The following is a 10,542-nucleotide window of genomic DNA, read 5'->3' as shown; positions in this document are numbered from 1 at the left end:
GCGGGTTGTTCGCGCCTCCGGCCGACTCGGTGCCGAGAGGGGACCGCTCCGCGGTCCGCCTCGACTCGTTCGACCCGGTCAGGTCGTACGAGAGAGACGTGCGAAGCAGGTCTCAGCGCTTCTTCGCGGGCAGCCTGTCTGCGCCCGGGTGTCCTCAGTGCAATGACGTTACACCACGGACGCAGGCCGCGAACGCGGTAGGCTTCGAAGAGAATTTTCGCCCGTACGAGGAAGCTCGCGTCAGCGTCGAGGGCAGCGATGCCCGGGACTCGCTGACGCGGCCCACTGCCGTCCGCCGTCAATCGTTTGCATTGCGAGCCAATCGGGTCCGGCGCCGGTTCATCCCGGCAGAGACGACCCGTGAACTCGAGGCGACGTCGGCTCTTGAACTATCGCACGAACGATATTCGACGCGCGGCGCGCGTTTCTTCCCGCGCGCAACCGCGCAAGGGCTGACGCACGCGGCGCCGCGCTCACGATCACAGAAAGCCGGTAACAACCGTAATTTCAGCATTTTTAATGCAAAAGTCACATATATGATTACCCTGAACGGTGGATCACTTGGCTCGTGGGTCGATGAAGAACGCAGCTAATTGCGCGTCCACTTGTGAACTGCAGGACACATACACATCGACATTTCGAACGCACATTGCGGTCCACGGATACAATTTCCGGACCACGCCTGGCTGAGGGTCGTTTAACAACGACAGACTGCTCCGTCGGCAACGGTGCTGCGAAAACCCCCCCGGGGGAACAGCGCACCGTGCCTTTGGGAGCGAATGACTGGGCGTTCGCAGCCCGTGTCGCGCGCCGGTCTCGCGGCAACGGGTCGCGTCGCCTCAAACGAACACGTATGTCACGGTCACGACGCGTCGCCGCAGATCGCGGGGTCAAGCTGTCGCTGCCGTTCGTCACGTTTCGGTGCTAGCGATAGTCGAGAGAACGAACGAAGTCGGCACGGCGACACACAGACCGCGCGCGGTCGGTTTGCCGCTCATGTGAACAAGTTCCGTTCCACGTTCTGCCGCGGGGGGCTCTCGAGTCTCCCGTACGGCAAGCGTGTTTAGGATCGTTACCGTGGCTCAAATGTATGAAAGAGATACGTTGTGTCCTCGTCCGTGACGACGGTGCTGTTCTTGAACAAACGACCGTCGCCGACGACGGACTCGCAATCTCACGACGACCTCAGAGCAGGCGAGACTACCCGCTGAATTTAGGCACATTACCAAGCGGAGGAAAAGAAACTAACTAGGATTTCCTCAGTAGCGGCGAGCGAACAGGAAACAGCCCAGCACTGAATCCCGCGGTTCTGCCGCCGGGAAATGTAGTGTTTGGGAGGATCCACTTATCCCGGGGCGTCGGCCCGCGTCCAAGTCCATCTTGAATGGGGCCACTTACCCGCAGAGGGTGCCACGGAAGGATCTCTCCTCAGAGTCAGGTTGCTTAAGAGTGCAGCTCTGAGTGGGTGGTCAACTCCATCTAAGGCTAAATATGACCATGAGACCGATAGCGAACAAGTACCGTGAGGGAAAGTTGAAAAGAACTTTAGAGAGAGTTCAAGAGTACGTCAAACCGTTCAGGGGTAAACCTGAGAAACCCGGAAGATCGAACGGGGAGATCCATCGTCAGCGACGCAGGCTCCGCCGCGGCTCGTGATGTCGGGACCTCGCCTCCACGGCACTCGGTCGCGGTGCAACGTCCGGTGGCGCCGGCGTGCACTTCTTCCCTAGTAGGACGTCGCGACCCGTTGGGTGTCGGTCTAAGGCCCGGTCGGCTGCCTGTCTCGGCGTTCTCGTCGGGGCAGACCCCCGGTTGCCCGTCCGGCTGCCCGGCGGTACCCGCACGGTATAGAGCCGCATTGAACTGCGTCGGGCCCGCTGCAAGCGCGGTCAGCGATTCCCGGTGGTCGGACCTAGCGCCGTCCCCGGGCCTGGCCAGCTGTTGGCTGGCGGTGTCCTCTGGCTGGCTCGTTCGAATTATCAAATACCGGTCGGCGACGCTATTGCTTTGGGTACTTTCGGGACCCGTCTTGAAACACGGACCAAGGAGTCTAACATGTGCGCGAGTCATTGGGACGAGCAAACCTAAAGGCGAAATGAAAGTAGAGGTCAGCCCAGCGCTGACCGAGGGAGGATGGGCCGCGTCACGATGCGGCCCCGCACCCCCGGGGCGTCTCGTTCTCACTGCGAGAAGAGGCGCACCCAGAGCGTACACGTCGGGACCCGAAAGATGGTGAACTATGCCTGGTCAGGACGAAGTCAGGGGAAACCCTGATGGAGGTCTGTAGCGATTCTGACGTGCAAATCAATCGTCGGAATTGGGTATAGGGGCGAAAGACTGATCGAACCATCTAGTAGCTGGTTCCCTCCAAAGTTTCCCTTAGGATAGCTGGCACTCGCGTACAAAACGTACACGAGTCTCATCCGGTAAAGCGAACGATTAGAGGCCTTGGGGCCGGAACGACCTTAACCTATTCTCAAACTTTAAATGGGTGAGATCTCTGGCTTGCTTGAACTATGAAGCCACGAGATCTCGGATCAGAGTGCCAAGTGGGCCACTTTTGGTAAGCAGAACTGGTGCTGTGGGATGAACCAAACGCCGAGTTAAGGCGCTAAAGTCGACGCTTATGGGATACCATGAAAGGCGTTGGTTGCTTAAGACAGCAAGACGGTGGCCATGGAAGTCGGAATCCGCTAAGGAGTGTGTAACAACTCACCTGCCGAAGCAACTAGCCCCGAAAGTGGATGGCGCTGAAGCGTCGCGCCTATACTCGGCCGTCAGCGGCATACGAGGCGGCCTAGGCCGTCATGAAGCCCTGACGAGTCGGAGGGTCGCGGCGGTGTGCGCAGAAGGGTCTGGGCGTAAGCCTGCCTGGAGCCGCCGTCGGTGCAGATTTTGGTGGTAGTAGCAAATACTCCAGCAAGGCCCTGGAGGACTGACGTGGAGAAGGGTTTCGTGTGAACAGCCGTTGCACACGAGTCAGTCAATCCTAAGCCCTAGGAGAAATCCGATGACGATGTTGGTGTATTTCTATGCCTGACACGCGCGTCTTGACGCTGGTAATTGTGCGAACGTCGGGCCTCGCTCGGCGTTCCCCCCGGCGTGGGCGAGCGCGGTTTGAAATGTGACATACCCGTCGGGTGAAAGGGAACCCGGTTCCTATTCCGGAACCCGGCAGCGGAACCGTTTACAAGTCGGGCCCTTGCAAGAAAGTTCGTTGGGGTAACCCAAAAAAACCTGGAAACGCCGTCGGGAGATCCGGAAAGAGTTATTTTTTCTGTATAAGCGTTCGAGTTCCCCGGAATCCTCTAGCAGGGAGGTAGGGTTTGGAACGCGAAGAGCACCGCAGTTGCGGCGGTGTCCGGATCTTCCCTCGGACCTTGAAAATCCAGGAGAGGGCCACGTCGAGGTCTCGCGCCGGTTCGTACCCATATCCGCAGCAGGTCTCCAAGGTGAAGAGCCTCTAGTCGATAGACTAATGTAGGTAAGGGAAGTCGGCAAATTGGATCCGTAACTTCGGAATAAGGATTGGCTCTGAGGATCGGGGCGTGTCGGGCTTGGTCGGGAAGCGGGTTGGGCTGACGTTCCGGGCCTGGGTGAGGTGATGGTAATAACCGGATCCGAGCTCGGTCCCGTGCCGTGGCCTTCCGCGGATCGTCCCTGCTGCGAGGCTTTGGCGGCGGTTCGCTGTTGCCGTCGTCCTCTTCGGCCGCTATTCAACGGTCAGCTCAGAACTGGCACGAACTGCCGGAATCCGTCTGTTCAATTAAAACAAGGCATTGCGATGGCCCTAGTGGGTGTTGACGCAATGTGATTTCTGCCCAGTGCTCTAAATGTCAACGTGAAGAAATTCAAGTCAGCGCGGGTAAACGGCTGGAGTACCCATGACTCTCTTAAGCGAAAGTATATGGCCCGCCGCGATACCCGACGTGACTGACGTACACGCTTCCGCTGAATCGTCTCGCCGCTGCAGCCAGGCGGTGTGCTGTGAACAAACCAGCAACCACCACAAAATGTGGCCACGCTTGCGGGGTGGTGCTGAACTTTCCAGCTTCAAGCTGGGGACGACGGCTAAGCCTGTGCGAAAGAGTGGTCCAAGCCCGAGGCAAGCAGACATACTGTCTGTCTTGCGCGCCGGCTTTTCTCGTAAGTGACCCTCAAACACGGACTCCTGGTCTAGAACCGGTTGTCGATAACAGCAAGCGCAAACGGTAGGAGGTACAGGTCCCTCCTCGTGGTGCATGTGTGCCGCTCCAGCGGTACAATGCGCTCTGTTTGTGGTGCCTGGTAAGCACCCTGACGCCAGCCAATGTGCTGGACCCAGGCACATTCCCCTGTGAAGTGACCAGGGGGCCTCGAAACCAGAGTGGGTACCTTTTCTTTTAAGGATCGGCGGTTGGAGAGACAACCGGTGCGCTCGGCAAGGACCGCCGTAAGCGTCCCGGCTTAGTTGCTGCCGCAAAAGCTCCTGGTGACCGGGGGGGACCTCGGCATCAGTATCCATCCGAGCACCATGGATCGGATCCTACACGATGCCTCGGAGGCGGCTGACACACCCAACGCCGCTCGGGATGTGTCAGTCGTGGCAGAGTTAATTGTCGAAGGTGCGAATGTAGCGGCGGGGAGTGATGCTGCCCTAAGTGATGAACCAGGCCCGTCCAACAGGCCACCTGGTCGTCCCCTCGTAGCGGGCCGGAGCGCGAGGGCAGACAACCCTAATCTTATCCGTGCCACAGAGCGCTTCGTTCCGGTTGGGGCGCTGCGTAAAGTACAGCGTTGCCCAAAATGCTTGCAACACGGTCAGACCATAATCTGTACCGAGAGCAAGCAGCTTGACAAGCACATCAGAGAGGAGCATCCCACGGTCTGCACTCTCTGGCAGTGCGAAGTCTGCAACCGAACTTTTGACAGGGTTCATGGGTGGCGCATACATATAACAAAATGTGCGCCTCAACAAGTGAACGAAGCGCCGGAACCGTTTCCCTGCGCCCTCTGCGACCTGACTTTCGAGACTCAGAGGGGTCTGTCTACACACGAGAGACACGTTCACCCCGTCTTGAGAAACGAAAGCGAGTTGGAATCGCGGAGAAACCGGCGGCTCCAAGCGGCCGAAAGGCCACGGTCTGGTCGGAAGAGGAACTCGAACTCCTTGCTACACTTGAGCTGCGTTTTGGCGCCGAGCGCCTCATAAACGTAAAGCTTAGCGAGTTCTTCCACGACCGATCGTACAAACAGATATCGGATGCACGCTGGCGTATCCGCGATCAAAAGAAACGTAGAGCGCGAGCCAGAGCAGAGCCAGCCCATAAGGAGGAGGACCAGGACCACAATCCTGCTCCACCGAATCTGGGGGAAGCTGAAGACACTGCTGCGATACTGGCCGTGTATGTAAGGAGTGAGCCTCTGGTACCCGATCGCCCTATAGGATCAGAGGACGCACCACTCATTAGGGAGGCCCGCAGGAATTACGGTGAGGCAGGCGAATGGTCCGAGTAGACCAGCTCCTTACTGCGGCTTCTCGACGCAAACGACTTTTCAGAGCAAAGCATCGAGGCCCTGTATGATGAGCTGGTACGCCGGATCAAGCCTGGCTCGAGAGCACCGAGAGGGCCGCGCTTGACACGTAGTCACCGTCGGGCGAGGCAGAAGCCACCCAACAGAACCGCTCGAGAGAAGTTCGCCTACGCCAGATGCCAGGACTTGTATAACAACAATCCGAAGCGTCTGGCAGAGGCAATAGTGTCTGGCGATTCCTCTGTTCTAGAGCCTAGCCAAAGCCCACCTGAGGGGCCGACGCGACAGCTCTACGAGCAGCTCTGGGGCGAACCGGGACCAGACACAACTCTACCCTCGGGGGTAACAGAGTTTGTGTCAATCGAACGCCTTCTGATCCCAGTGACCGCCTGGGAAGTAGAGAGGAAACTCGCCAAGACCAGTTCTGGGTCGGCTGCTGGACCTGACGGAGTGACGCGGGCGGACCTCCAAACCAAGCAAGCGTGCGTCGCCCTCTTTAGGCTTTTCAATGTTCTGCTCCATGCCCGACACTATCCTCAGGCATGGAGAACGAACAGAACTACGCTTATCCCGAAAGCTGGCAAAGACGCCTCAGACGTTAAGAACTGGAGGCCAATCACGATCAGCTCGATGATCAGCAGGGTGTTTTCATCCTTGCTCGATCGTAGACTGAAAGGTGTCTTGACGCTGGACTGCCAGCAAAAGGGATTTACGGAGGAGAATGGCTGCCATGCGAACATTAAATTGTTGCAGGCAGCCTTATTGAACGCAAAAGTGGAAGGCGGCGTGATATCCAATTTGGACCTCGCAAAAGCCTTCGACACTGTCCCTCACTCCTCCGTCGCGCAAAACCTGGAGAGAAAGGGTATCCCACCGTCAATCGCCACCTATGTGGCCGATATGTACAGGGGCTGCGGCACGACCATCAAGTCGCAGGATGGCGAGGTACAAATCGAACTGTTGAGAGGAGTTCAGCAGGGCGACCCGCTGTCTCCTCTCATCTTCAACTTCGTCATCGAACCCCTGCTTGAACACCTGCAGAGCGAGACGTCGGGCATATCTATGAACAACCAGAACCTTTCGGTGCTGGTGTTCGCGGACGATCTTGTCTTTCTGTCAAGCAACGCAAAAGCGGCACGCCGGCAGATCAAGACGGTGAGTGAATACTTGGAGAGACTCGGCATGCTGCTCTCTGTCGAGAAGTGCGCTTGCTTTGAGTATGTCCCAGGTGGCAAGACCTGGTTCCTCAGAAACCCGCGCATTACGGTTCATAATCGAGCAGTCCCGTAAGCGCCACCTGAGGACGCTTTGAGATATCTGGGGGTAAAGGTCTCGCCCTAGAGCGGCATACTCAACGCGTTTGAAATTAGGCCCCTGGAGGAAGCAATCGGGAGAATTCGAGCGCTTCCTCTCAAGCCAATGCAGAAGATCGATCTTCTGTAAACTTCTATTATGCCCAGGTTTACCTACGGCTTGATAAGCAGTCCTTCCCCGAAGGCCGCTCTTGAACGAATCGATCGGTTGATCCGTACCAGTACTCGGGAGATCCTGCACCTCACGCCCTCGACCGGTGAAAAGTTTCTTTACACACCGAGGCGCGAGGGGGGCTTGGGTCTTTCCGAGCTGGGAAAGATCGTGTACATAGCAGCCCTGCGCAATGCCATCAAGGCGCGGGACTCCGTAGACCCGATCTCGAGTGGAGCCCTCGGATCGGAGGACTCGCAAAGGCGGCTTGAGACATACGCCAAGGCACTGAGACTCTCCTGGCCACTGTCTCTGCAAGAGCTTGATCTTCACAAGACCGGGCTCAAGCAGGGCTATCGTCAGAGCTGGGCCAAACAGGTCTTGCAGGGACAGGGAGTCGATGACGTTGCAGCCCAGCCAATCGCAAATCAATGGCTGAGGCAGAGCGGCCTCATGAAACCGTCCAGGGTGATTAATGGCATCAAGTTGCGAACCAACACGGTTCCGACGAGAGCCTTCATGAAGCTGATGGACGGCAGAGTGAACGCCGCTTGTAGGCTATGCCAGGGGCCTGATGAGACTCTGGGGCACATTCTTGGCCAGTGCGTCCACACTAAGGCTAAAAGAATGGTACGCCACGATGAGATAAAAGATCTTCTGCGCGCTCGTCTAGCCGTTAGGTGGGCGGTGATGGACGAGCCGCAAGTGGTTGTCCAGGGGAGTAGGCTCAAACCTGACCTCGTCGTGCACTCGAATAAGGAAGGGGTTCTCGTGCTCGACGTACCCGTCCGGTACGAGAACAGAGACTCCCTTGCCAGGGCAGCCACAGAGAAGAACGAGAAGTACACTCCATTATTGGATGAACTCAAGCGTCAACTCAACGCCCGCAAAGCTAGAGTCATTCCCATCGTGGTAGGCTCCAGAGGCGCGTTACCCGTCAGCGCGGTCCAATCCCTGAAACGGCTCGGCTTCAGTAAGGGGGACCTGCTGACAATATCGATGATGGCTCTTCGGAGCTCCATCGATATGCTAGGTACCTTTATGGATACCTAGCTGCCGGTCGGGCGTGTGCCAACCCTTGTGTGGCCCTCGGGCCCTCTGGGACATAGAGCACTCGCCCGCCGTCTTTTCACTTTCGATGCGGTAAACTCCACATGACGCACTTTTAATTGTTTGACATTTATATGTTATTTATTATTGTGTCGTCTTGAACGCAGACGGGTCCGAGTCGCCTGTAATCATAGCTCGGACCCATAGCCCCGTCTGTTAATTGATACGTGTGGGTAACGAACAAGTGGAGGCCGCCGCATGACCGACCCATACGTCACTCGAACAGATGGGTGCAAGTCGTACGGACGCGGGGCTTCTTCGACGAGAGTCTTAAGAGGCCTCATTGGGCCACGGCGGCGGAGCCGGCGCTCAAACTTAACGACCAGCACAAATGGCGAGTCGCTGAGCCCCGGAGCGGACACCTCCACGCGGTATCCCTGGTAACGTCACCCTAGGGTGACGGCTGAGTCCCGCTTTCCCAACAAGCATACATTGGGACTCCGTTCAACTAATTTTTCCAAGGCCGGTAGGCACCTTGGCAGTGGTTTGCACTCCTCTATACAGAGTCGCTAGATCGCTTTTAACCCTGGACTGGGAGATGATGTCTTGGAACATCTCCCTTTGATCTTATAAATATTTATTTTATTTATTTGTTTATTTTATTTATTGACACCATATGCGTTGGCATATTAATATAGTGGGCGCTTCCGCGAGGAAGCTGTCCCACTAGGCTAATACCATTCCTACATAGAGTATGGAAACAAGGTTGGCGAGATAACGCTATTCCAAGACTAAAACCTGTTGAGCTGTTTTTGCATATATTTTATTTTGTTAACCTGATTTGTTAAGTTTACCCGGGGAACTTTTACCCCGGGGAGGTCCGCCGGTTGTTCACGCAACTGAGCGCAGGGTATAGCCAAATGCCTCGTTATCTAATTAGTGACGCGCATGAATGAATTAACGAGATTCCCACTGTCCCTATCTACTATCTAGCGAAACCACTGCCAAGGGAACGGGCTTGGAAAAATTGGCGGGGAAATAAGACCCTGTTGAACTTGACTCTAATCTGACACTGTGAGAAGACATGAGAGGTGTAGCATAAGTGGGAGGTGGCAACATCGCCGGTGAAATACCACTACTTTCATCGTTTCTTTACTTACTCGGTTAGGCGGAGCGCGTGCGTCAAGGACTTTCGTCCCGGCTGTCACGGTGTTCTAGAGCCAAGCGTGTAAGAGTGGCGTGAGGCTTCGGCCGATCGTCGATCATACCCCCGCGTGATCCGATTCGAGGACACTGCCAGGCGGGGAGTTAGACTGGGGCGGTACATCTGTCAAAGAATAACGCAGGTGTCCTAAGGCCAGCTCAGCGAGGACAGAAACCACGCGAAGAGCGAAAGGGCAAAAGCTGGCTTGATCTCGATGTTCAGTACGCATAGAGACTGCGAAAGCACGGCCTATCGATCCTTTTGGCTTAAAGAGTTTTCAGCAAAAGGTGTCAGAAAAGTTACCACAGGGATTACTGACTTGTGGCGGCCAAGCGTTCACAGCGACGTCGCTTTTTGATCCTTCGATGTCGGCTCTTCCTATCATTGCGCAGCAGAATTCGCTAAGCGTTGGATTGTTTACCCACCAATAGGGAACGTGAGCTGGGTTTAGACCGTCGTGAGACAGGTTAGTTTTACCCTACTGATGACTCGTCGTTGCGATAGTAATCCTGCTTAGTACGAGAGGAACCGCAAGTTCGGACATTTGGTTCACGCACTCGGTCGAGCGGCCGGTGTTGGAAAGCTATTATCCGTGGGATTATGCCTGAACGCCTGTAAGGCCGTATCCTCTCTAGTCAAAGGGGGCAACGATATTTCTAGGAGTCTCGTGGGTCGAAAGGCTCAAAACAATGTGACTTCACAAACTAGGTGGCCGGTCCACGGACCGGTCGTCGCACGAGCCCTGTTCGCCGGGCGGGGTCTTCGGCCTTCGTCGGGATCTTTCCGCTCGTCGATCTGGCCTCGAACAGTCAATTATGGGTCATCCAGTTTGATGTCAAGACTCGAAATCGTCTGTAGACGACTTAGGTACCTGGCGGGGTGTTGTACTCGGAAGAGCAGTTACCACGCTGCGATCTGTTGAGACTCAGCCCTTGGCTTGGGGATTCGTCTTGTCGGTTAGACGAGGCCCCAATGTGTTTGTGTTTGCAGAGCGCTGGCTCGACGCCGGTCACGCGACGCGTCTCTCGTCCCATGTCGGACGAATCGTGGGCGGACCGGCGCGGCCGTGCTCTGCTCGCCGAGCGGGTGCGATCGCAATGCGAGTGCGGGGACTTAGAAAAGAAAATTTTTTTCCCGTACCCACTTGCCACTCGAGACATATCCGAGGCAGCAGCTCGGATCGCCGGTCGGTGAACGCAAGGCCGACAAGCGCGACCGGACGGACCGGTGGACCCCCTCGGTACGTCGCGGGATCCGGCGACGGTATTATAGGCCGTAATCATTCTTTCGATGATACGTCGACCGTCGGC

General features: G+C 56.5%; 1 non-coding gene and 1 pseudogene across 1 annotated transcript; both read left to right on the top strand.

The window, feature by feature from the left end:
• The first annotated feature begins 541 nt into the window (after nt 1-541).
• LOC124181749 lies at nt 542-696 on the top strand. Its single transcript, XR_006870560.1, has one exon. It is a non-coding gene; the product is annotated as a 5.8S ribosomal RNA (ribosomal RNA).
• A 484-nt stretch (nt 697-1,180) lies between these two features.
• On the top strand, nt 1,181-10,181 carry LOC124181841 (annotated as a pseudogene).
• Nucleotides 10,182-10,542: the final 361 nt, after the last annotated feature.

Source organism: Neodiprion fabricii, chromosome 4 (assembly GCF_021155785.1).
Source record: "Neodiprion fabricii isolate iyNeoFabr1 chromosome 4, iyNeoFabr1.1, whole genome shotgun sequence".
NCBI classification, from domain to species: domain Eukaryota; kingdom Metazoa; phylum Arthropoda; class Insecta; order Hymenoptera; family Diprionidae; genus Neodiprion; species Neodiprion fabricii.
The sequence above is the reverse complement of the archived record's forward strand: the minus strand, read 5'-3'. Positions and strand labels throughout refer to the sequence as shown.